The sequence below is a fragment of the Bos taurus genome, chromosome 29 (assembly GCF_002263795.3).
Source record: "Bos taurus isolate L1 Dominette 01449 registration number 42190680 breed Hereford chromosome 29, ARS-UCD2.0, whole genome shotgun sequence".
Lineage (NCBI taxonomy): Eukaryota > Metazoa > Chordata > Mammalia > Artiodactyla > Bovidae > Bos > Bos taurus.
Window position 1 is genome coordinate 11,963,742 of NC_037356.1, and position 22,670 is coordinate 11,986,411.

At 41.1% G+C, this 22,670-nt stretch overlaps 1 protein-coding gene and 1 long non-coding RNA gene across 18 annotated transcripts in view; one reads left to right on the plus strand and one right to left on the minus strand.

Moving 5' to 3' along the window:
* The window catches only part of LOC132344244 (uncharacterized), a 57,665-nt gene extending 43,690 nt beyond the window's left edge, over window positions 1-13,975 (minus strand). The window contains exons 1-2 of the long non-coding RNA XR_009493427.1: window positions 13,800-13,975; window positions 6,622-6,780 (exon numbers count right to left, since the gene is read on the minus strand). This is a non-coding gene — a long non-coding RNA (uncharacterized lncRNA). The remainder of the gene's footprint in view (window positions 1-6,621; window positions 6,781-13,799) is intronic.
* DLG2 (discs large MAGUK scaffold protein 2) overlaps window positions 1-22,670 on the plus strand; it is a 2,323,126-nt gene that overhangs the window by 2,031,056 nt on the left and 269,400 nt on the right. The gene's annotated exons all lie outside the window — the stretch shown is intronic.

Consider the following 22,670-nt stretch of genomic DNA (forward strand, 5'->3'; position numbering starts at 1 on the left):
AAGCCCACACTCTGAAGCCTGCGAGCCATGACTCCTGAAGCCCATGTGCCCCAGAGCCTGTGCCCCACAGCACGAGAAGCCACCACGATGAGAAGCCTGCACATTGTGACAAGGGAGTAGCCCCCACTCACCTCAACTAGAGAAGTCCGCACAGAGCAACAAAGGCCCAGCACAGCCAAAAGTAAGTGAATATTTTTTTAAAAAGAAAACAAGCCAATCCAGCTGGACTGTCCTAGACAGGTACATTTTGTGTGGACAGTAATGCCAGGGAACTCCGTGTGACTGATGTGTGCCTTTAGGAACAACCTCTAAAAATAAGCATGCCCTTTTTTAAAATGCAACAACTAGGGGGGGAAAAAGTCTTATACTGCAAATCACATCATTCGTGCTGCTGCTGCTGCTAAGTCACTTTAGTCGTGTCCAACTCTGTGTGACCCCATGGACGGCAGCCCACCAGGCTCACCTGTCCCTGGGATTCTCCAGGCAAGAACACTGGAGTGGGTTGCCATTTCCTTCTCCAATGCACGAAAGTGAAAAGTGAAAGTCAAGTCCCTCAGTCATGTCTGACTCTTAGCGACCCCATGGACTGCAGCCTACCAGACTTCTCCGTCCATGGGATTTTCCTAGGCAGCCTAAATCAGTAAATTATAGCATTAATGTGGACAGTAGTTTGCTAATGTAGGTTTTGGTAAACATTGTAATGTTTGCAGGCTGGGGTTAAAGAGCAGAAATATATATTTTGTGCTGGTGTATTTTTAAGCCCCCCTGGAAAACACATCTGTTTGGAATCTGAACTTGATATGAACCTCCTTTTCTCACAGAAGAATTAGGAGGAAGAGAATTGGTATCATCACTAACTCTTTTTCATAAGTTACTCAATATCCTCCATTCATTCCTTTTTCTATCTTCCTCTGCGGGTCCTAGGAACAGAGGGAATAGAGCAAACAGGGATAGACATGTAAGTAAAGAAGAAAAAAAGGAAGATTTTGTAGGACAGCATCATGGGAAGAATAAGAAAAGAATGGGAAACTGTAAGTCAAGAAGAAAACCTCAAGAACCAATTCAGTTCGCCTAGACCTTTTAAGAGGTTTACCATGTGTCTAACAGTACAATACAGACGATAAATTTAGCACCAGTGGGTAGACATTATGGAAGTAGATGTCAGTTCAAAATAAACAATCTTCTCATCTATGGAGTTACTCAAAAACAGAAAGAACTGTCCTGTATCATAGTGTGTGTGTGTGTGTGTGCGCGCGCTCAGTCACATCCAACTGTTTTTGACCCCAAGGACTGTAGCCTGCCAGCTCCTCTGTCCATCGAATTTTCCAGACAAGAATACTGGAGCAGGTTGCCATTTCCTTCTCCAGAGGATCTTGCTGACCCAGGAATCAAACCTGTGTCTCTTACATCTCCTGCATTGGCAGGCAGATTCTTTTACCACTACACCACCTAGGAAACCCACGTATCATAGTGAGGTGCATACAACTTAAGTATGAAAAGGGGAGTGTTTCAGAGGAGAGCATTATATTGGGTGTGAGTTGACTATTTGACCTCTAAGTAGGAAACCTTTTCTAGTAGAAGAAACTGAGCATAGTTTCTGTTCAAAATAGAGCTTCTATCAATCACCGTGCCCTTCCATGGTTAAAGAGCTGAAATTAGAGATGCTAGCCTCATCATTTCTCCTGGTCTCTTCTGCCTATACCATTAACACAAAAAATGGAAGAAATATGGAAGAGATGCAGAGAGGTCCAGAGAGGCAAGAAGCTTCCAGAGATGAGCCAACTGGAGTCCTCAAAGAATAACTGTGAAAAGGCCATTTCCAGTTCAGTTGCTCAGTCATGTCCAACTCTTTGTGACCCCATAGAGTGCAGCATGCCAGGCATCCCTGTACATCACCAACCCCCAGAGCTTGATCAAACTCATGTCCATTGACTCAGTGATGCCATCCAACCATCTCATCCTCTCTCGTCCCCTTCCCCTCCTGCCTTCAATTTTTCCCAGCATCAGGGTCTTTTCCAATGAGTCAGTTCTTCACATCAGGTGGCCAAAGTATTGGAGTTTCAGTTTCAGCGTCAGTCCTTCCAATGAATATTCAGGACTGATTTCCTTTAGGATGGACTGGTTGGGTCTCCTTGCAGTCCAAGGGAGTCTCAAGTCTTCTCCAACACCACAGTTCAAAAGCATCAATTCTTCGGCATTTGGCTTTCTTTATAGTCCAACTCTCACATCCATACATGACTAACAGAAAAACCATAGCTTTGACTAGATGGACTTTTGTTGGCAAAGTAATGTCTCTGCTTTTTAATATGCTATCTAGCTTGGTCATGGCTTTCCTTCCAAGGAGCAAGCACCTTTTAATTTCATAGCTGCAGTCACCATCTGTAGTGATTTTGGAGCCCCCCAAAATAAAAGTCTGTCACTGTTTCCATTGTTTCCCCATCTATTTGCCATGAAGTGATGGGACCAGATGCCATGATCTTAATTTTCTGAATGTTGAGTTTTAAGTCAACTTTTTCACTCTCTTCTTTCACTTTCATCAAGAGGTTCTTTAGTTCTTCGCTTTCTGCCATTAGGGTGGTATTATCTGCATATCTGAGGTTATTGATATTTCTCCCGGCAATCTTGATTCCAGCTTGTGCTTCATCCAGTCCAGCGTTTCTCGTGATGTATTCTGCATATAAGTTAAATAAGCAGGGTGACAATACAGCCTTGACATACTCCTTTCCCGATTTGGAACCAGTCTGTTGTTCCATGTCCAGTTCTAACTGTTGCTTCTTGACCTGCATACAGATTTCTCAAGAAGCATATCAGGTGGTCTGATATTCGCATCTCTTTAAGAATTTTCCACAGTTTGTTGTGATCCACACAGTCAAAGGCTTTGGCATAGTCAATAAAGCAGAAGTAGATGTTTTTTTGGAATTCTCTTGCTTTTTTGATGATCCAGAGAATGTTGGCAATTTGATTTCTGGTTCCTCTGCCCTTTCTAAATCCAGCTTGAACACCTGGAAGTTCATGATTCATATACTGTTGAAGCCTGGCTTGAAGAATTTTGAGCATTACTTTGCCAGCATGTGAGATGAGTGCAATTGTGTGGCAGTTTAAACATTCTTTAGCATTGTCTTTCTTTGGTATTGGAATAAAAACTGACCTTTTCCAGGGTCAGGGACAAGAAAAGAAAGACCTCTCTAAGACCTCTTGACTTATTGCTTAATCAGTTGTGTGGATATATTTGAGAGTGCCCTTTTATAGAATACCCAGAGCTTAAAGATCATGGAGTTTGGTTTCTAGGAATTATCTATAAACAGTACTTCCTTGGTGATCCAGTAGCTAAGACTCTGTGCTCCCAATTCAGGGGGCTCAGGTTCAATCCCTGTTCAGGGAACTAGATCTCATATGCTGCAACTAAGACCCACTGCAGCCAAATAAATAAATATGTATATATATATTTTTAAAAGTTTAGATAACGTCATGAGGATGGGGGCCTCATAATAGGATTAGTGCCTTTATACAATGAGACACCAGAGAATTTTTTTTCTCTGTACACACACACACACACATTGAGGAAAAAGTGTGCAAGCATGAAGTGAGTAGGCAGCTATCTGCAAGCCAGAAAGAGAACTCTCAGCAGAACCCAACCATGATGGCACCCTGATCTTGAACCTCCTCTAGCTCCCAGAACTGGGAGAAAATACATTTCGGTTGTTTAAGCTACTCAGTTTATGGCATTTTGTATGGCAGCCTGAGCTAACTGATACAGGTCAGTACTATTACTAATCCTTTTCACATGAAGAAACTGAGCAATGGAGAGGTATCTCGCACAAGACAGGACACTAGTGACTTGAAGGGCTAGGATCCAAATCCAGGAAGGCTGTGTCCAGAGCCTTTACTCTTTACCACACTCACCTACTACCAACTTGTAATATCAGTACCTGTGTACTTACCCCTTTAGTGTCCCAAGTCATTTCAAGAACTGGTTTAATTATTCTTCACAACATTGTCCTATTTTTGTAGATGAGCAAATTGGCAGACTAAGTGAAACAGCCGAGGAGAAAACTCCAGGGATCAAGAGAACCAAGAATAGATTAAATGCAGCTAGTAATTTTCTGAACTGAGATTGTGTGAATGTCATGAGATCATGTATATCCACCAGCTAGAATGATGCCTGATATAAAAGAGATCTAAATCCATTTTTTTAAATATTTATTTATTTGGCTGTATCGGGTCATTGTTGCAGCACAGGGGTTCTTCAACTGTGGTGTGCAGTATGTGGGATCTCAGTTCCCTGACCAGGGATCCAACCAGAGTCCCCTGCATTAGAAGGCAGATTCTTAACCACTGGACCACCAGGGAAGTCCCTAAAATCCATTACTGAATATCAAATAAATGGATCAAAATGTGATTTGAAGCCCCAAACTCATGGCAATGCTAGGTAGTTCAGTTCAGTTCAGTCGCTCAGTCGTGTTCAACTCTTTGCGACCCCATGGACTGCAGCATGCCAGGCTTCCCTGTCCATCACCAACTCCCAGAGCTTGATCAAACTCATGTCCATTGAGTCAGTGATGCCATCCAACCAGCTCATCCTCTGTTGTCCCCTTCTCCTCCTGACTTCAATCTTTCCCAACATCAGGATCTTTTCCAATGAGTCAGTTCTTCACATCAGGTGACTGAAGTATTGGAGTTTCAGCTTCAGCATCAATCCTTCCAATGAATATTCAGGACTGATTTCCTTTAGGATGGACTGGTTGGATCTCCTTGCTTTCCAAGGGACTCTCAAGAGTCTTCTCCAACACCACAGTTCAAAAGCATCAATTCTTTGGTGCTCAGCTTTCTTTATGTCCAACTCTGACATCCATACATGACCACTGGAAAAACCATAGCTTTGACTAAACAGACCTTTGTTGGCAAAGTAACATCTTTGAATAAACTTTTATTCCTAACCATGAGTTTATTTATTAACTTATTGACTGTTTTATAGTTTATTTAACAATTATGTAGAGGGGTTGACTGTGGATCAAGCACACAGTTCTATTTGTTATCCTTTTACAATTGGTGTTCCCTGAGACAGTTCACTTTGAAATACCTTGCCACTGGATATACTGGTACTTGAAATTCATCTTAAGTAGGTAAGATGCATCTTTGAGATTCAAGAGAAAGAGAGAGAAAAGCATAGGTCCAAGAGAGGAGAAAGATTTACACCATTAATCAAAGCATGGTTTAAAATAATAGAATAAATAAATACAAAAGTTCATTTCTCAACAAATCTTCTCATCATTTTTTGTCTGATTAATTTAGTTTCTTCTGCTCCATCTATTTTTTCTTCATGAGAATTAGTATTTTGGGTGGGAAATTATAGGAGTATAATGAAAAGTAGTTCCATAAATAATTCTTCTGATAAAAGAGTTGTATTAACTTTATTCCAGCCCCACACCTAAATCTGGGAGACAATGAATCTTTCCCAGCATCACTGTAGCCTCTCTCTTCTAAATCTTGTTCTAAATCCCATTCTGAAGAGGCATTCCTTACGTGGCCTGATCTGTTTATTTACTTTCATCCAAGCATATCTGGCTTGGGGGACCCTATAGTGTGGTCCATCACTTAATTGCAATATGAGATTTTGCACTGGTATTTTATTTCATCTAATGATGTTTGTAGATGGACTGTTTTGCTTTTTGAGTTACGTAGATATCATGGAATTGTACCACCCACAATGTCCCAAATCCCAACACGCACAGATGCTCAATAAATTGAACACCACCGTCTATAGAGAAGTAATTAGCCAGCATCACGTTGCATTGAATTCATTTTACTGCTCTCTGATCTACCCTTAAATTGTTGACTTTTCTGTACATCATGAGTTAAAGCTATTTTTCAAATTTGGATACTTTGTTTTTCTTCTTTTTTAGAGCAATACTCTAGCTTACCTGCCTAGAGAAGAAATGGGCACTTAAAAGATCAGCCATATTTTCAAAAATAGATGAAGTAAAAACAGAGGAACAAATCATACATGCAGTTGATTTCTGTTGCTAGGATGTTTCAGCCTTTCTGACTAACCCATGCTGTCTGCAGAGCGAAATAGGACCTTTGAGAGAACCATTGAAAACTGTAAAGTCAAATGCCAATTGGACAAGTAAATAGCCAGTCTTACCAAAAAAGAGGGTCCAAAATTTCTGTATCTAGAAAAGACTTCTGTGTCAGAAAACACCTTTCAGAACAGGTGTAGAAAGCTGCCAAACTTGGTAAGACCATTTGGCTAACTAGTGAGTGTGTTGAGTGTTAGGAATAATAATAATAACATTAGCATTATATAGTATTCTGTTACTTTTTGAGCACACTGAGAGACAGAAAATGTAAGTCATCTGGCTCAGGGCACATGCCAAACAGTGGAAGATCTGAGTCTTGAACTTAAGCAGTTTGCCTCAAGCCTTTGATCTTAACAAACACTCTGCTGCTCCTTCTTGAAAATCAGGATCTCAGAGTGGCAGAGACTGGAGTTATTAAAATAACACTGTTTTAGCATGAATCATATGAAAGTGCCAATATCTGAAGGCTTTTGACCTAACAAATCTGTAGTTTTATATTGTTCAGCCTCATAGTAAGTAAAACAAATGACTAAGCACATACTTGGAAGACTTCTGCTCCAGACTTCTGTGTTCTGGGCTGTATCTGGAGTCTGAGTGATTTGACGGCAGCGAGAGAGAATCTGGAGAGCAGAGCTATTATCCAAGTACCTTTGCTAATCTTGATTAGTCAATTCATATCCATGGGCCTCAGTCTTTTCATCTGTAAAATGAATGAATCTCAGATTTTTTTTTTTTTTTAAGACTTCAGTCCACTTTGTCCAGAAACAACCTATGTCTCATTTGTCCCAATCACTCTCAATTTCCAGTGGCAAACAAAGCTGCTGGGGATGAAGAATGTGACTGTAAAAACAAATCGTGGGAGTGGGGAGGATTATGTTTACATATGCTTTAGCAAGGGGGATATGTTTATCCCTGTTTAAAGATGATTTATCTTTGAGTATACATGTATCTTGCAGCCTAAGGATTGGGAAATATTAGACCAAAACACATTTAATGCAAATGTTTTATCACTAAGCATTAACAAAATTGAAAATAGAAGAGATACTGATAAAACTATATAATTAAAAGCAAGAGTAGTACTAAATCACAATAATGACATACTCAAGAAAACATTGAGGATGCAGTGACTTTTTCAAAAAAAGCAATTTGCCCTACAATTTCAGAATTTCCATCTCTGCCTCTGCAGTAGAGCTGTATGACATAGCCAAACACCATATGGCAGCTAGCCCTCCTGGAGGAATGCCAAACTAAAGTGCTTAATAAACTCTCATAATGCACTAATTTGAGTACTAAATTAATGGTCCTTAATAATTCACTCAGCAGTTACTGGTCAGCAGCTCTTGGTAGAATGTGAAAATGAATACATATGAAATTGCAAGTGAACCAAAGAGAGTACTTATGTGGCATAATTGTTATGACCTCATCTTTCCTTCTTAACTCCAGTCAACCAATGTTGATAACCCTAAGCCTAACCCTAATCCTAACCCTCACCCTTTTGAAGCCCCAGTTCACAATAAGAAACCCCCTGGAGAAGGAAATGGAAACCTACTCCAGTATTCTTGCCTGGACAACTCCATGGACAGAGGAGCCTGGTGGGCCTTGAGGAGATTTGGGGTCGCTAAGAGTCAGACACGCCTGAGCAACTAACACTTTTTACTTTTACTTTAAAACTCAGGACGCACATATACAAAGTCACCCCCTTACACTGGTGCAGTTTGAGCCCTACGCCACAGTGCCAGGATAATCAGGGGACTAGAGGTCCATACCTGGGCCAAATTCTGTGCACCCTTGGGATGCCCTACAAGTGTGTGTATGACAAATATACATAAATCTATTAATACACATACATAACCACACACAGGTACCCACAGTTAGAAAACTGAAATTTAGATTTTTATGAAACAACACTCTTACTATGTGCAATACCCTTTGATATGTCCGAAAGTGTGAAAGTGAAAATCACTCAGTAGTGTCCGACTCTTTGTGACCCCATGGACTATATAGTCCCTGGGATTTCCCAGGCCAGAATACTGGAGCAAGTAGCCTTTCCCTTCTCCAGGGGATTTTCCCAACCCAGGGATTGAACCCAGCTCTCCTGCATTGCAGGCAGATTCTTTACCAGCTGAGCCACAAGGGAAGCCCAAGAATACTGGAGTGGGTAGCCTATCCCTTCTCCAGCAGATCTTTCCAACCCAGGAATCGAACCAGGGTCTTCTGCATTGCAGGCGGATCTTTACCAACTGAGCTATGAGGGAAGCCATTGATATGTCTACTCTTTTTTAAAAGAAAAATATTGATCATGATATATTAAGTTGATTTCACTATTCCGTGAAGGGTTGTGATTTGCAATTTGAAAACTCCTACTTTTACAGAATGCTGTCCAGATATGAGTTCACCTTCATAGGAAGTGTAGGAGCTTCTTATTCTTCTGTCTTAGAGACACAGAAATGAGATACTCTCTCTTTAAAAACAAACAAATAAAGGCACATTTGGAATTTCCTTGGATGATTGGGTCTGAAATTGTGAGTTGTAAGAAAGAGATAAGGAAACTGGATAGTTAGCCTGAAGGAAAGAAGTGATGGCAGTGGAAGGGGAGAAAGGAGCTGAGAGAGTAAACAGCAGGTCCCCAAAGTCTGAGTAGCTCCCAGGGTAACCAGATGTTGGAGGGACTAGGCATTTATCTGTGACTCCCAGGAATGAATAGTTACCCAGTCAGCCAGAGTATTTATTGAGTACCAGCTACTTACCAGCTTCTGTGCTAAAGACAGCAAGTAGAAAAATAATAGCAACTCTAGTCAGGTTATCTTTATGCAGAGAAATTCTACTTTTCTAATAATGTGAATATGGTATGTATGCCTGATGGCCATAAAACAAATCTGTAGAGATAACGATCAACAGTATCGAGAGATACTATTTTGTGACTCATATAGGCCCTTGTTTACCAAGGTTGCCATTTGATGTCAATTTCTTAATAGTTAAGCAATCACTTCCTTGTAGAAAATGGTTCAGTTATGGAGAAGCAGATGCCCTTAGAAGGTGAGCTGCAAGCTTACCAACTCCGCCAAAACTTGTCCCAAGGCCGCCTGTCCCCCATTCTGCTCCCCAGATGAAACATGAAACTGTCAAGGAGCTTCCAAATGAACTTTTTAAAAGCCCTTTTTAGAATTCTAGCTTTAGAAAAACTTTTCCCAAGAAAAATCATTAAGCTTTCCGTTTATTTTAGATGATTCAGTTTGCAGAAAAGCACACACGATAATGAATACATGGTGTGGCGTGGCATTAGTCGCTCAGTCATGTCTGACTCTTGGCGACCCCATGGACTGTAGCCTGCCAGGCTCCTCTGGCCATGGAATTCTCCTGGCAAGGATACGGGAGTGGGTTACCATTTCCTACTCCAAATGAACAAATTAGTCTTCTCAGTTCTCACCAGTAGTGAGAAACGACTTTACTGCCTTTGGACTCTCAGCAGCCTCTTTTAAACTCGGAAGTAAATCCAGTAGAAGTTGTGATCCCCCATCAATTCGCTGTATTGAAACCTCAATGTTAAAGCTCGTTGGCGGTGATCTGTGTGGGCTTATTATTAATATATTGAAGCTACAGTGAGACATATTTTGGCTCAATATAAAATGAATTTTCTAAGTGTAAGAGCTACCTTGGTAGGTAAGAAGTTCCCCAGTGGGTGAGATGTTCAATAATAGTTGAAAGTCACCTGATAATCTGGTTAGACTAAGAGGAGAGATGTAACACAAAATTATTCCTTAGCTCTCTACCAATCTTAAGATTGTTGTTGTTGCTTAGTCGCTTAATCATGTCTGACTCTTTGCAACACCATGGACTGCAGTCCTCCAGGCTCCTCTGCCTTTCACTATCTCCCAGAGTTTGCTCAAATTCATGTCCATTGAGTCAATGGTGTTACCTAACCATCTCATTCTCTGCTACCCCCTTCTCCTTTTGCCTTCAATCGTTCCCAGCATCAGGGTCTTTTCCTGAGACAGACTGTTTCAATTAAGTGGTGACTTCACCAGAAAATAACTTTCTGTAGCTGCCTTCTGAAATCATATCCCAAAATGAAAAATTATTTTCTCCTTAAATGATGTATTTTAAAAGAATTGGGTAGGTCTAAATTAATCAGTAAATATCATTTGGTCTCTCTGACCATAGAGCCACAGTCCAGAAAAATCATATGATTAATAAGTTACTACTAATAACAACAATAATGACTGCCAATAATTTCAAATAAAAAATACTAATAACAGCAGTAATTGTTCTTAAATAGCTAACATTTACTGACTATTGTGTGACAAACACTGCACTAAGTACTTTAATGACACTAATTTAGTGATTACCTAGTAACTGTAACTCTTATTTTCATTGAGTGAATAAGAAAATTTCATATGTTGTGAAGATTATATAACTCGGAGAGGCGCTCAGATGAGACAGAACCATACTGTCAAGCCACTGAGTATACTAACTCTAAAGAATTAACTCATAACCACTAGCCTATATATAATAAAAATTATTTAGGTGTTTCTGACCCTTATTAGTATGTTTTGTCATCTAAATTATTTGGGAAAATCATATACATCATAGCTTAAGCATCCAATCTTAAAATTTGAAATACTGTATCACAAATTTTCAACAATGGGGCAATGTTATGTAATTTATAGTATACCTACTCAGTAAAGTTTTAAAGAATCATTAAAATGCCCTGGACAAGGAGCTATTAAAACACAGGAAAATGTGTGCACTTACAGCATTTGAAATAGTAAAGAACAAATTTTTTTGTGCGGTGTGATCTCAACTTCGTTAAAAACATTCATAGAAGGAAATAATCATAAGTTTGATTGACCTATTTTGTTCTCTCTTTTCTCTTCCTTTTTTCTATAATGAATCTGTGTCATTTCTGCAATTTAAAAAAAGTTTGTTTTGTTTTATTTGGCGTTCTAAAAAGCAGTTTAATTCTCAGACACAAGTTGCATGGCTTCTGATCTGACATTATGGTATATAAAGTATCATGCTCTCTTTTTTTAATGAAGATTTATTTAAATCTATTTAAAAATCCTAAAAGATGATGCTGTTAAAGTCCTGCACTCAATATGTCAGCAAATTTGTAAAACTCGGCAGTGGCCACAGGATTGGAAAAGGTCAGTTTTCATTCCAATCCCAAAGAAAGGCAATGCCAAAGAATGTTCAAACAGCTGCACAATTGCACTCATTTCACATGCTACCTAGGTAATACTTAAAATCCTTCAATCTAGGCTTCAACAGTACATAAACTGAAAACTTCCAGATGTACAAGCTGGATTTAGAGAAGGCAGGGGAACCAAAGACCAAATTGCCAACATCTACTGGATCATAGGAAAAGCAAGGGAATTCCAGGAAAATATCTGCTTCTGCTTCATTGACTATGATAAAGCTTTTGACTGTGTGGATCACAACAAACTCTGGAAAATTCTTAAAGAGACAGGAATACCAAACCACTTTTACCTGCTTCCTGAGAAACTTGTATGTAGGTCAAGAAGAAACAGAACTGGACATGGAATAACCGACTCTTTCAAAATTGGGAAAGGAGTACGTCAAGGCTATATGTTGTCACTCTGCTTATTTAACTTCTTTGCAGAGTACATCATGAGAAATGCTGGGCTGGAAGAAGCACAAGCTGGAATCAAGATTGCCAGGAGAAATATCAATAACCTCAGATATGCAGATGACACCACCCTTATGGCAGAAAATGAAGAGGAACTAAAGAGCCTCTTGATGAAAGTGAAAGAAGAGAGTGAAAAAGCCGGCTTAAAACTCAACATTCAGAAAACTAAGATCATGGCATCTCGTTGCATCACTTCATGGCAAATAGATGGAGGAAAAAATGGGAACAGTGACAAACTATATTTTCTCCAAAATCACTGCAGACAGTGGCTGCAGACATAAAATTAAAAGACGCTTGCTCCTTGGAAGGAAAGCAGTGACAAACCTAGACAGCATGTTAAGAAGGAGAGACTTTGCTGACAAAGGTCCGTATTGTCAAAGCTATGGTTTTTCCAGTAGTCACGTACAGATGTGAGAATTGGACCATAAAGAAGGCTGAGTACCAAAGAATCGATGCTTTTGAATTGTGGTGCTGCAGAAGACTCTTGAGAGCCCCTTGCACAGCAAGGAGATCAAATCAGTCAATCCTAAAGGAAATCAACCCTGAATATTCATTGGAAGGACTGATGCTGAAGCTGAAGCTCCAATACTTTGGCCACCTGATACAAAGAGCCGTCTCATTGGAAAAGGCCATGATGCTGAGAAAGTTTGAAGGCAATAGGAGAAGAGGACAATGGAGGATGAGATAGTTGGATGGCATCACCAAGTCAATGGACATGAGTCTGAGCAAGCTCTGGGAGATAATGAAGGACAGGGAAGCCTGGCAGGCTACAGTCCATGGGGTGGCAAAGAGTTGGAAATGACTTAGCGACTGAACAACAAATATTTAAATATTCATATGTTCATTTAGCAGTAAGTGAAACTGTGTAGAAATGGGCAACTTGGCTTCACTGCTTCACTGCAAATAATTCACCCAGTTATTAAGGTACATAAAGTTTGCTGATTCTACTTTGCCCAGAATGGAGTATGAAGGCTCACAAGCTCCACAGAATTGACTCTTGCTGAGTTCCTTTATCAGTATCATTAAGAAGGATGATCCTGTAATTTTCAGCTCACAGAGAATTGTGAAGACTGGTTGGGCTGGTTTAAAGGACTTAATGCAAAGTGATGTGCTATATAATCAATTTTGACAAGTCCTTCTAAGTGTAAACTGTCCCTAGGCCCCAGGTTGTCATGCCCAACTTCTGGGGCTAAGGAAGAGTAATTCCTGTATGAGGAAGCATGATTAACGTGGGAAGGACTGGAGTGTTTCTTTTTCGGGAAAGCTTGGGCTGTCTGTCCCATGCAGATGTTGTTATTGTTTGACATATATTTTTGGATAACTCTACCTACCTTTGTTGTAGATTCATTAATTGTCACGTAAATGCCCCATGAAACTTATGTCTAATAAGATCCCCTTTCCTTTTCTGGCTTTGGATTTGAATGGAAATTACCCAGCATTAGACTTTGCCTTCCCTTGTGGCTCAGCTGGTCAAGAATTCACCTGCAATGTGGAAGACTTGGGTTCGATCTGGGTTGGGAAGATCCCGTGGAGAAGGGCAAGGCTGCCCATTCCAGTATTCTGGCCTAGAGAATTGCATGGACCGTGGGGTCGCAAAGAGTCGGACACGACTGAGCGACTTTGACTTTGACTTTCAGACTTTGTATTTAGAATCACTTTCAGAATACTTTTTTTTTTTTTTTTTTGCTACCCCACATGGCATGTGGGATCTCAGTTCCGTGTGCCCTGCAGTGAAAGCTCAGATTCCTAATCACTGAACCACCAAGGAAGTCCCCAAATTAACTGTTAATTTTACCCTTTACAGCATTCAGTGAACAGGACTAGGCCAAAACTTCAGGAGAATTCAAGCCTTCTAACTTTGCCTGCTATGCAGTTGATGCACAAGAAAGATATGCTTATACATCCCTCTCCTGGCTGGAAATATTCCTAACCTATCGTTGTCTCCAATAATTTATTCAGAGATCTTCACAGTATAGTTACCTGGCAGCTAGCTACCTATCTAGAAGTTACAATGGTTATCCTTATATTGTAGAAGGAAAGAACCAAAATCAGGGCAACAGAGTTCTACTCACCTTGATTTATACCTGGGCAAAGTAACTCTGTAGTACTACTTTGCCATCATGGATATATAAGCCCTGAAGTCCCCGTTCAGTTCAGTTTTAAAGTGGAGGAACCAGACAGGCTCCCAGAAACTAAATCTGTTTGTGGAGGAGGAGTCTGTGATTCAGGCTTAACCCAAGGGTGTTGCCTTTATGACATAGGTCATTACCGAAAGTAGGATAGGGATGGCTTCTTGCCCAAGAGCTGTCAGATGTGTTGTTCATGGATTTGTGCTGAGTCTTTCATGATTCAGTAGAACCAAGCCATTAGAAATGCTACACTGGGTCTTAATGGTGTGTGCGTGGTCAGTCATTCAGTCATGACCGGGTCTTTGTGCCCCAGTGGACTAAAAACCCCTCTGAACATGGCATGTCCCAGGCAAGAATGCTGGCCATTTCCTTCTCCAGGAGATCTTCCCAACCCAGAGATTGATCCCACATCTCCTGCATTGGCAGATAGATTCTTTACCACTGAGCCACCTGGGAAGCCCCTTAATACTGATACCTACAGCAAAACAAGGACCCAAAATATTTCAGGCCCATGTGAGAACTATTGGAATAAGAGGTGTCTAGAAGGTGCTGTGAGAATAGCGGGGTGGTCATTAATTCAGTCTGTGAAGTTCAGGAGGATTCCCAGTGGTGGCAGTGTTTGAAGGTGTGTTAGAAGAATGAATGGAGTCGGTGGACAAAAAGGAAGGAAGTCTGTGCAAAGTCACTAGTTCTCCAGAAAGAAGACAGTGAAAAGAGAGGCTCTCAGGAGAGCAAGTCTGTGGAAGGAGTGGCTTTCTTCACTAAGATGTGAGCTTTATGCTGTAGTGGATGAGGTGCCAAGCAAAAGACTTTAATGAAGGAGAGATGACATGGGTTGACCATTTTAGAAAGAGCTCTGTGATAGCTGGTGTGGCTAATTCATTGACAGAAGGCAAGATGAGAGGGAGGGAACCAGTTTAGAGAGAACCTCATTCATGTCAATGACAGTGGTGACAGAGGGACACACAGACATTCTAGAGAGACGGTTTGGAGGTAGGATTGAGGGGATTGATTAATATCTCATTAGATATGGAATCAAGGTTTGAGGCTGAAGTTTCTAACATGTTATGACATGAAGGAAAATGTCCTCTGAAATCCATGATTTTGTCTGAAATCTCAAAACTATAGTATGAGACCTACTGTGTAATAGGTTTGTGGCATCTGACATATGTACTAAATTTTAACTTTCCAGAGCACTTTCTTTTGCTTGATCTCATAAATATGCATTTTGACAGATGAGAAGACCAAGTGTAAGTGATGTGACTAAAAGCATTCCATTGGAATTGGCTGGGGTGAGACTAGAATCAAGTCTCCAGGCTCCCTAGTCTTGAGCTTTAAATCGAATCTTGAATCTGACAGTCTTGCATTCTGTGCCCCTTACCCTTTTTTTTCTCTTTTGCATAGAAGATACTAGAATTAGAAAGACTTTTTGACTCAAGGAGGAGGCTGGAAGTTTTGGAAAAGCCACAAAGAAATCTTGGGAGCTTTTAGGGAGGACGAGGCAGCCAGCAGATGGGCAAAGGGCAGCAAGTGACAGTGAGCATTCCAGGCCTTCCAGATGTCAGTGTTTTCATTGCTCAGAGTACAAATGTATCCTGTAGTGTTAGTTTCGCTGTAAACCTCATCCCTGCAAACCAGATGAGCCCTGGGAAGTGGGGAATGAAGTGGGGAGGGACCACTGCTAATGGCTAAGAACAACAGGGACAGTAGCCTCTACTCAGGATGGTCCTTGAGTCCCTCAAGTCTGTTCGGAGGGGCCTGTGTGGCCTATTAATGAGCATTATGCTCAAAATTGGTCCCCACACAATCTCAAACAGGGAATAAGTAGATTTGTTGATCACGGTGGGTGAGATTGTCTATGCAGAGGCTATAGAATAAACTCATTCAAAACTAGTACAGCCACTATGGAGAACAATGTGGAGATGCCTTAAAAAACTGGAAATAGAACTGCCATATGACCCAGCAATCCCACTGTTGGGTATATACACCGAGGAAACCAGAATTGAAAGAGACACATGTACCCCAATGCTCACTGCAGCACTGTTTACAATAGCTAGGACATGGCGGCAACCTAGATGTCCATCAGCACATGAATGGATAAGGAAGTTGTCGTACATATACACAATGGAAAGTTACTCAGGTATGAAAAAGAACCCATCTGAGTCAGTTCTAATGACGTGGGTGAAACTGGAGCCTATTGTACAGAGTGAAGTAAGTCAGAAAGAGAAACACCAATAGAGTATTTCAGTTCAGTTCAGTCACTCAGTCGTGTCCGACTCTTTGAAACCCCATGGACTGCAGCACGCCAGGCTTCCCTGCCCTTCATATTAATGCATATATATAGAATTTAGAAAGACGGTAATGATGACCCTATATGCAAGACAGCAAAAGAGACACAGATGTAAAGAACAGGCTTTTGGACTATATGGGAGAAGGCCAGGGTGGCATGATTTGAGAGAACAGCATTGAAACATATATATTACTGTACGTAAAACAGATGACCAGTGCAAGTTCGATGCATGAAGCAGAACACTCCAAGCTGGTGCTCTGGGACAACCCAGAGGGATGGGGTGGGGAGGGAGGTGGGAGTGGGGTTCAGGATGGGGGGATACATGTACACCCATGGCTGATTCATGTCCATGTATGGCAAAAACCACAACGATATTGTAAAGTAATTAGCCTCCAATTAAAATAAATAATTAATTTTAAAAAGAATAAATTCATTCAATACATACACAACCATGTGTAAGATAGTTAGTAGGAACCTGCTCTATAGTACAAAGAGCTCAGTTCAGTGCCCTGTGGTGACCTGAGGGGTAGGATGGCAATGGGGTTGGGAGGGAGGTCAAAGCAGGAGGGGATATGTGTATATGTATGGCTGATTCACTAATTACAGCAGAAACTAACTCAACGTTGTAAAGCAGTTATACTCAAATAAATATACTTTTATTTGAAAGTGGAGTCTCAACCCTACTGAGCAGAGGAAATGGAGAGTCTTGGTCCCTGCAGACCAGAATCTCTCTATCAGAAATAATAATTTTGCAATGGTGGGAGAGTCATTTTGCAATTATCTCCTGTCCATGTTGGTGATTGGGAAGAGGCAAAACACCTGTCTTAGACAAGGTAGACATTTGTGGGTAGGAAGAGACTTTTCATCTGTAGGAGTTACTGTCTGTTTTGGGAGCCAAAACAGACAATGTTTTAGGATACCTGGAGAGAAAGAGGACGAGGATTCTTGGTGAAAACTCCTCAATGCACTGTTATCTTTTAGGCAGATGTCGTCTCACAGGATTTGTAATAACTGCCTTTGCAAGTGGAAGTGATCAGCTTCCACTTGCAAGTGACTGCCTTGGAAATGGTGATCAAAGAATGGTACTTAATAGAGACGTGTTCTGTGATTATACAGCCCCCATCCTTCTGGGGGTTTCATTGATTATCTGTCTCTGTGTGGACTCCTAGCTGCAGCCTCAGGAACTCACCTGATTTCAGTGTATTCCTTTGTCATCTAGAACTACGGTTGACAGTCAATACTAATTAAAAAAAAAAGTATCACTTTTAAGGAAAATTTTTTTCTGAAATTAACTTATTTTGTACTGGAGGATACATACTGTGCTAAGTCACTCCAGCTGTGTTGGACTATTTGCAACCCGATGGATTGTGGCACCCCAAGGCTCCTCTGTCCATGGGATTCTCCAGGCAAGAATACTGGAGTGGGTTGCCGGGCTCTCCCTTCAGAGTGGCCAATTAACAATATTGTAAAATTTCAGGTAGACAGCAAAGGGACTTGCCATAAATATACATGTAGTTTTTTCTTCTTTTTACTTTTTATCCTAATATTTTCATGTGGGGCGGGAGAGAAGTCCATAAAGAAAAATATACTTTTATACCCAGAGGTGTGCTTTAAAGAGACCTTGTTGTTTAATTTTATGACCCAACCTAAAACCTCGGGATTCCTACAACTTTCAAGCCCATCAAGGCAGCCATTCCATCAAGACCAGTTCGAAGTGTCAATGATAATCCCATTTTATGAAAACCACTTTGAACATTTAAAAAAATCTCCAAGCAGTTGAGCCAATTCAACCCCTTAGTTCTGTTTTCCCAGTGATAATTTGTTTCTGAACATGTTTTCAACTGATTTTTTTAAATAAAACATTTACACTGAAATGACTCCCCATCTTAGGTGAGTTTGATTGATTTCTATAAGAGTTAAAAAAAAAAAAAATCATAGGATTTCTGAGCCTGTGCACTCTTAGTTTGATAAATGAAGTAACAGGGATAAAGGGTAGGTGGTTACCATGGTGACCATAACACCTGATTTGAGTAGCAACAGATAGGGCAAAATAACAGTACCATACTAAGCTGAATTGTAATGATGATCAACAGTTGAGAGAGGAAATTTAAATGTCTAGGCTCTACTTAGCAACTGATCAGTCAATCAATACATGAATAGCAATATCTACACCTTAGCTTCATATGCATGTATCGTACAGATCAAAACAGAAAGAAAATTACAGCCTATGTGAAAATTAAGAGTCCTTAAGCATATTTGGAAAATACTTTTAGGTGAAAATAAAAATCATTCTAATTTCCAAATTTTAACTATTCATCCTCAGAATATCAGGATAAGTTTAAACTACATTGACATTAGAAGATTTCAAGGTTTAAAAGAAATGCAAAGAGTTGTTGATCTTTCAGGCTGAGGGGACCTAGTTTCTCGACTTGGAGTTGCCACACAAAAAGATAAACTTAGAAGTTCTGCATCCCTAAACCATCCCTTTTTGAATACTCTTCCTGCCTAAAGGCTGATGTAAGCAGGCACTTCCTGGCCTGGGGGAGCCGGCAGATTCCAGTCTGCCAGCTGAAGAATTAACTCTACAGTGTGAATAACTTTGTTTACTCACTTCTGCATTTTAAAAGAAGATACCGACTAGCACTTCAGTATTGGAATTTCAAATACCAGCGGCCAAGCTGGACTGTGGGATGGGACTGGGGTTTAAGAAGTCTTCCGGGCTCCCTCGGCAGACTCCCTGGGCAGACGTCCACCACCTTTCCAGCACTAAGGCATTTTTTAGATGAGAAGAGAAAAAAGAGAGAGAGAGAGGTGAGTGAAACAGTCAACATCTGGAAAATGATTTGTAACTGCTTTTAAAAGGGTGGAATGGGGAAAGTAATCCCGTCTCTTAAATTGGCCCTTTTGTGTTGCAAAGCATCTCAAACTAGCTCTGCCACTAGCCTGAGCAGGCGGCCCCACCTGCTTCACTCCTCAGAGGATTTGGCTCCAACTCAAGAGCGTCAGGAGTGTGTGCAGACGGGCAGAGTTGATACACCATAGACTCGGCCAGGAAGAGGGGAGCAGAGCTGACTTTGGGGAGCAGTTGCCTGCTATGCTGAAAACCTCTGGAAACTGGCAAAGGAGCTGTGGTGAGAACCATGCGGCTTTTGTCAGACCCATTTCTCTTGAGAGACCAGTGGGGAATCATGGCCAGGGCTATGAAAAGAGGACAGCAGAGGCCCCTCCCCTCTCCCTCCCTAGAACTGCAACGTCTGCCTTTTCTTAGCACCCACTGCTTGGAGGCATCTCCTTAAGGCTATTCTGTTTTCTTGTCTGTTGCTGTCTGTGTTCTCGGGGAACAAGAATTAGTGAATTTTTCTCTTCCTGTGCCTCAGTGCCGCCCCTGAACCACACTCCACGTGTTTGATTCACCACTGGCCTCTTCATAATATATCTGCCTCATGTGAGCAGTTGATGGTTGATACTGTGTACCAGAGAGAGATTTAGGAATGTGAAATTCTTGTGGCTGACTTAAATGGGTTCCAGAAATGCCTGGATCTACACTGATTTCAGATCAGATATGTGATGCATGCAAGTTCTGTTCAAATAGCCAGAGTCTGCTGAGAGACAGAATGGTTCTAATGCAGGGAGTGAGGTGGGCTTACAGGTCTGAAAGAAACAAGAGACTTAGGGGCTGAAACCCCACTTTTAAGCCATGTAATCTTGGGAAACCAGGGAACTTTGTGCCTTCAGTTTTCTCAGTTGTAAAATAGGAATGACATTACTTACTTTGTAAGATTGAAAAATTAGTTGTATAGGTCTAGAGGACAGGGACCATAATCACCTTATTTAGGGGGTTAAACATCCAGAGAAAATAATTTATTAACACTCTTAACTTCATAGTTAAAAATGTCAGCTCAGATCATTCTGCCTGCTTTCAGATCGCAGCTCCCTCATGGTTTGCTGAAGTTGACTGAATAACATATGCCTGTTTCCACATCTGTAAAATGGTAATACTAACAACAAATATTTCATGAATCTGTGAGGATTTAAAGAACCAATGCTTCATATATCAGGTTGGCCAAAAGGTTTATTCAGTTTAAAAAACAAAACAAACCCGAATGAACCTTTTGGCCAAGCCAGTATCAGCCCCTCAGCAGAGTTCAGCTCGGTGCTCTGTGGTGACCTAGAAATGTGGAATGGGGAGGCTGGAAGGGAGGCTCAAGAAGGAGGGGATATATGCATTCATATGACTGATTTACCTTGTTGTACAGCAGAAACTAACACAACATTGTAAAGCAACTATATTCAAACAACAACAAAAAATGAAACAAACAAGCCCCTCAGCACTATGCCTAGCACACTGCTGCTGCTGCTGCTAAGTCGCTTCAGTCGTGTCCGACCCTGTGCAACCCCATAGACGGCAGCCCACCAGGCTCCCCCGTCCCTGGGATTCTCCAGGCACACAGCAGTCAGTAGTTGTTGGCTGTTGATATTATGAGGCAGAAATCTGACTGTGGAGCTAGACAACTGGCCTCCCTAGACTAAATTCCCAGGTGGCGCTAGTAGTAAAGAACCTGCCTGCCAATGCAGGAGACATAAGAGGGGTTCCATCTCTGGGTCAGGGAAGATCTGCTGGAGGAGGAAATGGCAACCTACTCCAGTATTCTCGCCTAGAGCATCCCATGGACAGAGGAGCCTGGTGGGCTATGGTCCATAGGGTCACAAAGAGTCAGACATGATTGAAGTAATTGAGCTTACACACACCCAAGACTAAATTGACATCATTTTTTAAAAATTTGACTGCAGAGGCTGGATGAGATAAGTCCTAAGGAGCCGTCCACCTCTTACCAGTTGTGTGCCTGGGAGTATCCACATGCCTATAACATAGACTTGCAATACATTGAAAATTCATACATTTTATGATGGAAAAAAAACAACCCAACATAATATACATTTGGACTTAAAAATCATAGCCAGTCCCTAAAACCAGATGTATCATTTCATATGTTCCTGTGACTTGATTTCCTGAAGAATGTATTTTTGCAGCCTTAGATTCTACTTTGCACGTTCATAGCTTTGGAAATTTGCATCCAAACTCTTTGCACTGGTTTTAAGAGATTTACTCACACAAGTTGGCTGAGAATGGCACTTGGTAGCATTTTCAGTTTCTGGATTATTTTTGAGAAGGAACCTTAACCTGTATCTCTGCATTCTGCTGTCAGTTAATATGTATCCTGATATTATATTTGAGCTGTTGGCAGCCAGTTTAAAAACCAGCCCAGAGTCACTCCTCACTGGGCCTCTGTGCAGGAAGTAGATTTGCTGGGCTGGGGGATTTGCATTATCTTCAGACTGGGAGCACCCTCTCCCAACATTTCCTTTGTATTTTATTCTTTCCATATTCAACTCCCCCCCTTACTAAGTAGCTTCCCACAATTTCTCTCTAAATCCCTAATGGGTGCTCTGAGCTAAGCCAACACCCTCATTAAACAGAACAATTAATCACAGGTTTTCAGAATTAATTTGTTTGGTTAAGACCACCAAGAGGGCAGGGACTGTATTTTCTGATGCCTGGCATATAATAGAGGCAGTTTTCGCTTTTGCATCATAGGCAGAGATCATAGAGATGACATCTTAATAATCAATGGGGAAAAAGTACCATTGGCTAAGATATTGAGCAAGCAGCTTTTCTATGCCTTAGTGAGTTGTCACAGTCCTTTCTAGCTTTGGATCAGCTTCCAACCTTTTATCCCTTGTACTTCAATGTTATGAAATATCTCTGAGAGTTCTTTTAATGTGCAGTTTTTTGCCAGTGTTATTTCCTCTGGGACATCTTCATCCTTTCATCCCAACCACTTTCTTCGTTCATGTTCCTAAGTTTGCCTTTGGTCAAGTTCCCCCGACTGCATATCTGGTTTTTCTCAAACGGTGGCAGTGTCAATATTCCCACGATCAGCTATGGCTTCTACAAGTCCACTGTTCCATTTGAATTTCACTTACAGCATTATCACTTTTTGTTTCTTTGCTGAACTTCAGTCTTTGCTGGCAAATTCCCTCTTTGCATTATCCATTTCTGTAAAACGTTGTGTGGGTCTACCACCAGGAGATGAGAAAGCAAAACAACTACATGCTTTGCTGTCTGTATGTGAACTGAACAATAGGTCTGAAGTGACCCATTCCCAACAGACTTTGAAAGAACTGACCTGATAAGTCTCGGGGAACATAATGTGCATCTGTTATTATGTAGTGACTGTCGACCAAAGAGCTGGTAGCAAGTTTATAGTTTACTTACTCACAGTTAATATACCGTGGTAACGGAAATTTGAATCTTGTTGTTAGGGAACTGCTGTTCCTTAATTAAGCCATAGTAATTGAAATTCATGAGTGTTCAGTTCAGTTCAGTTCAGTTGAGTCGCTCAGTCATGTCTGACTCTTTGCGACCCCATGAACTGCAGCACACCAGGCCTCCCTGTCCATCACCAACTCCCAGAGTTCACCCAGACTCATGTCCATTGAGTCGGTGATGCCATCCAGCCATC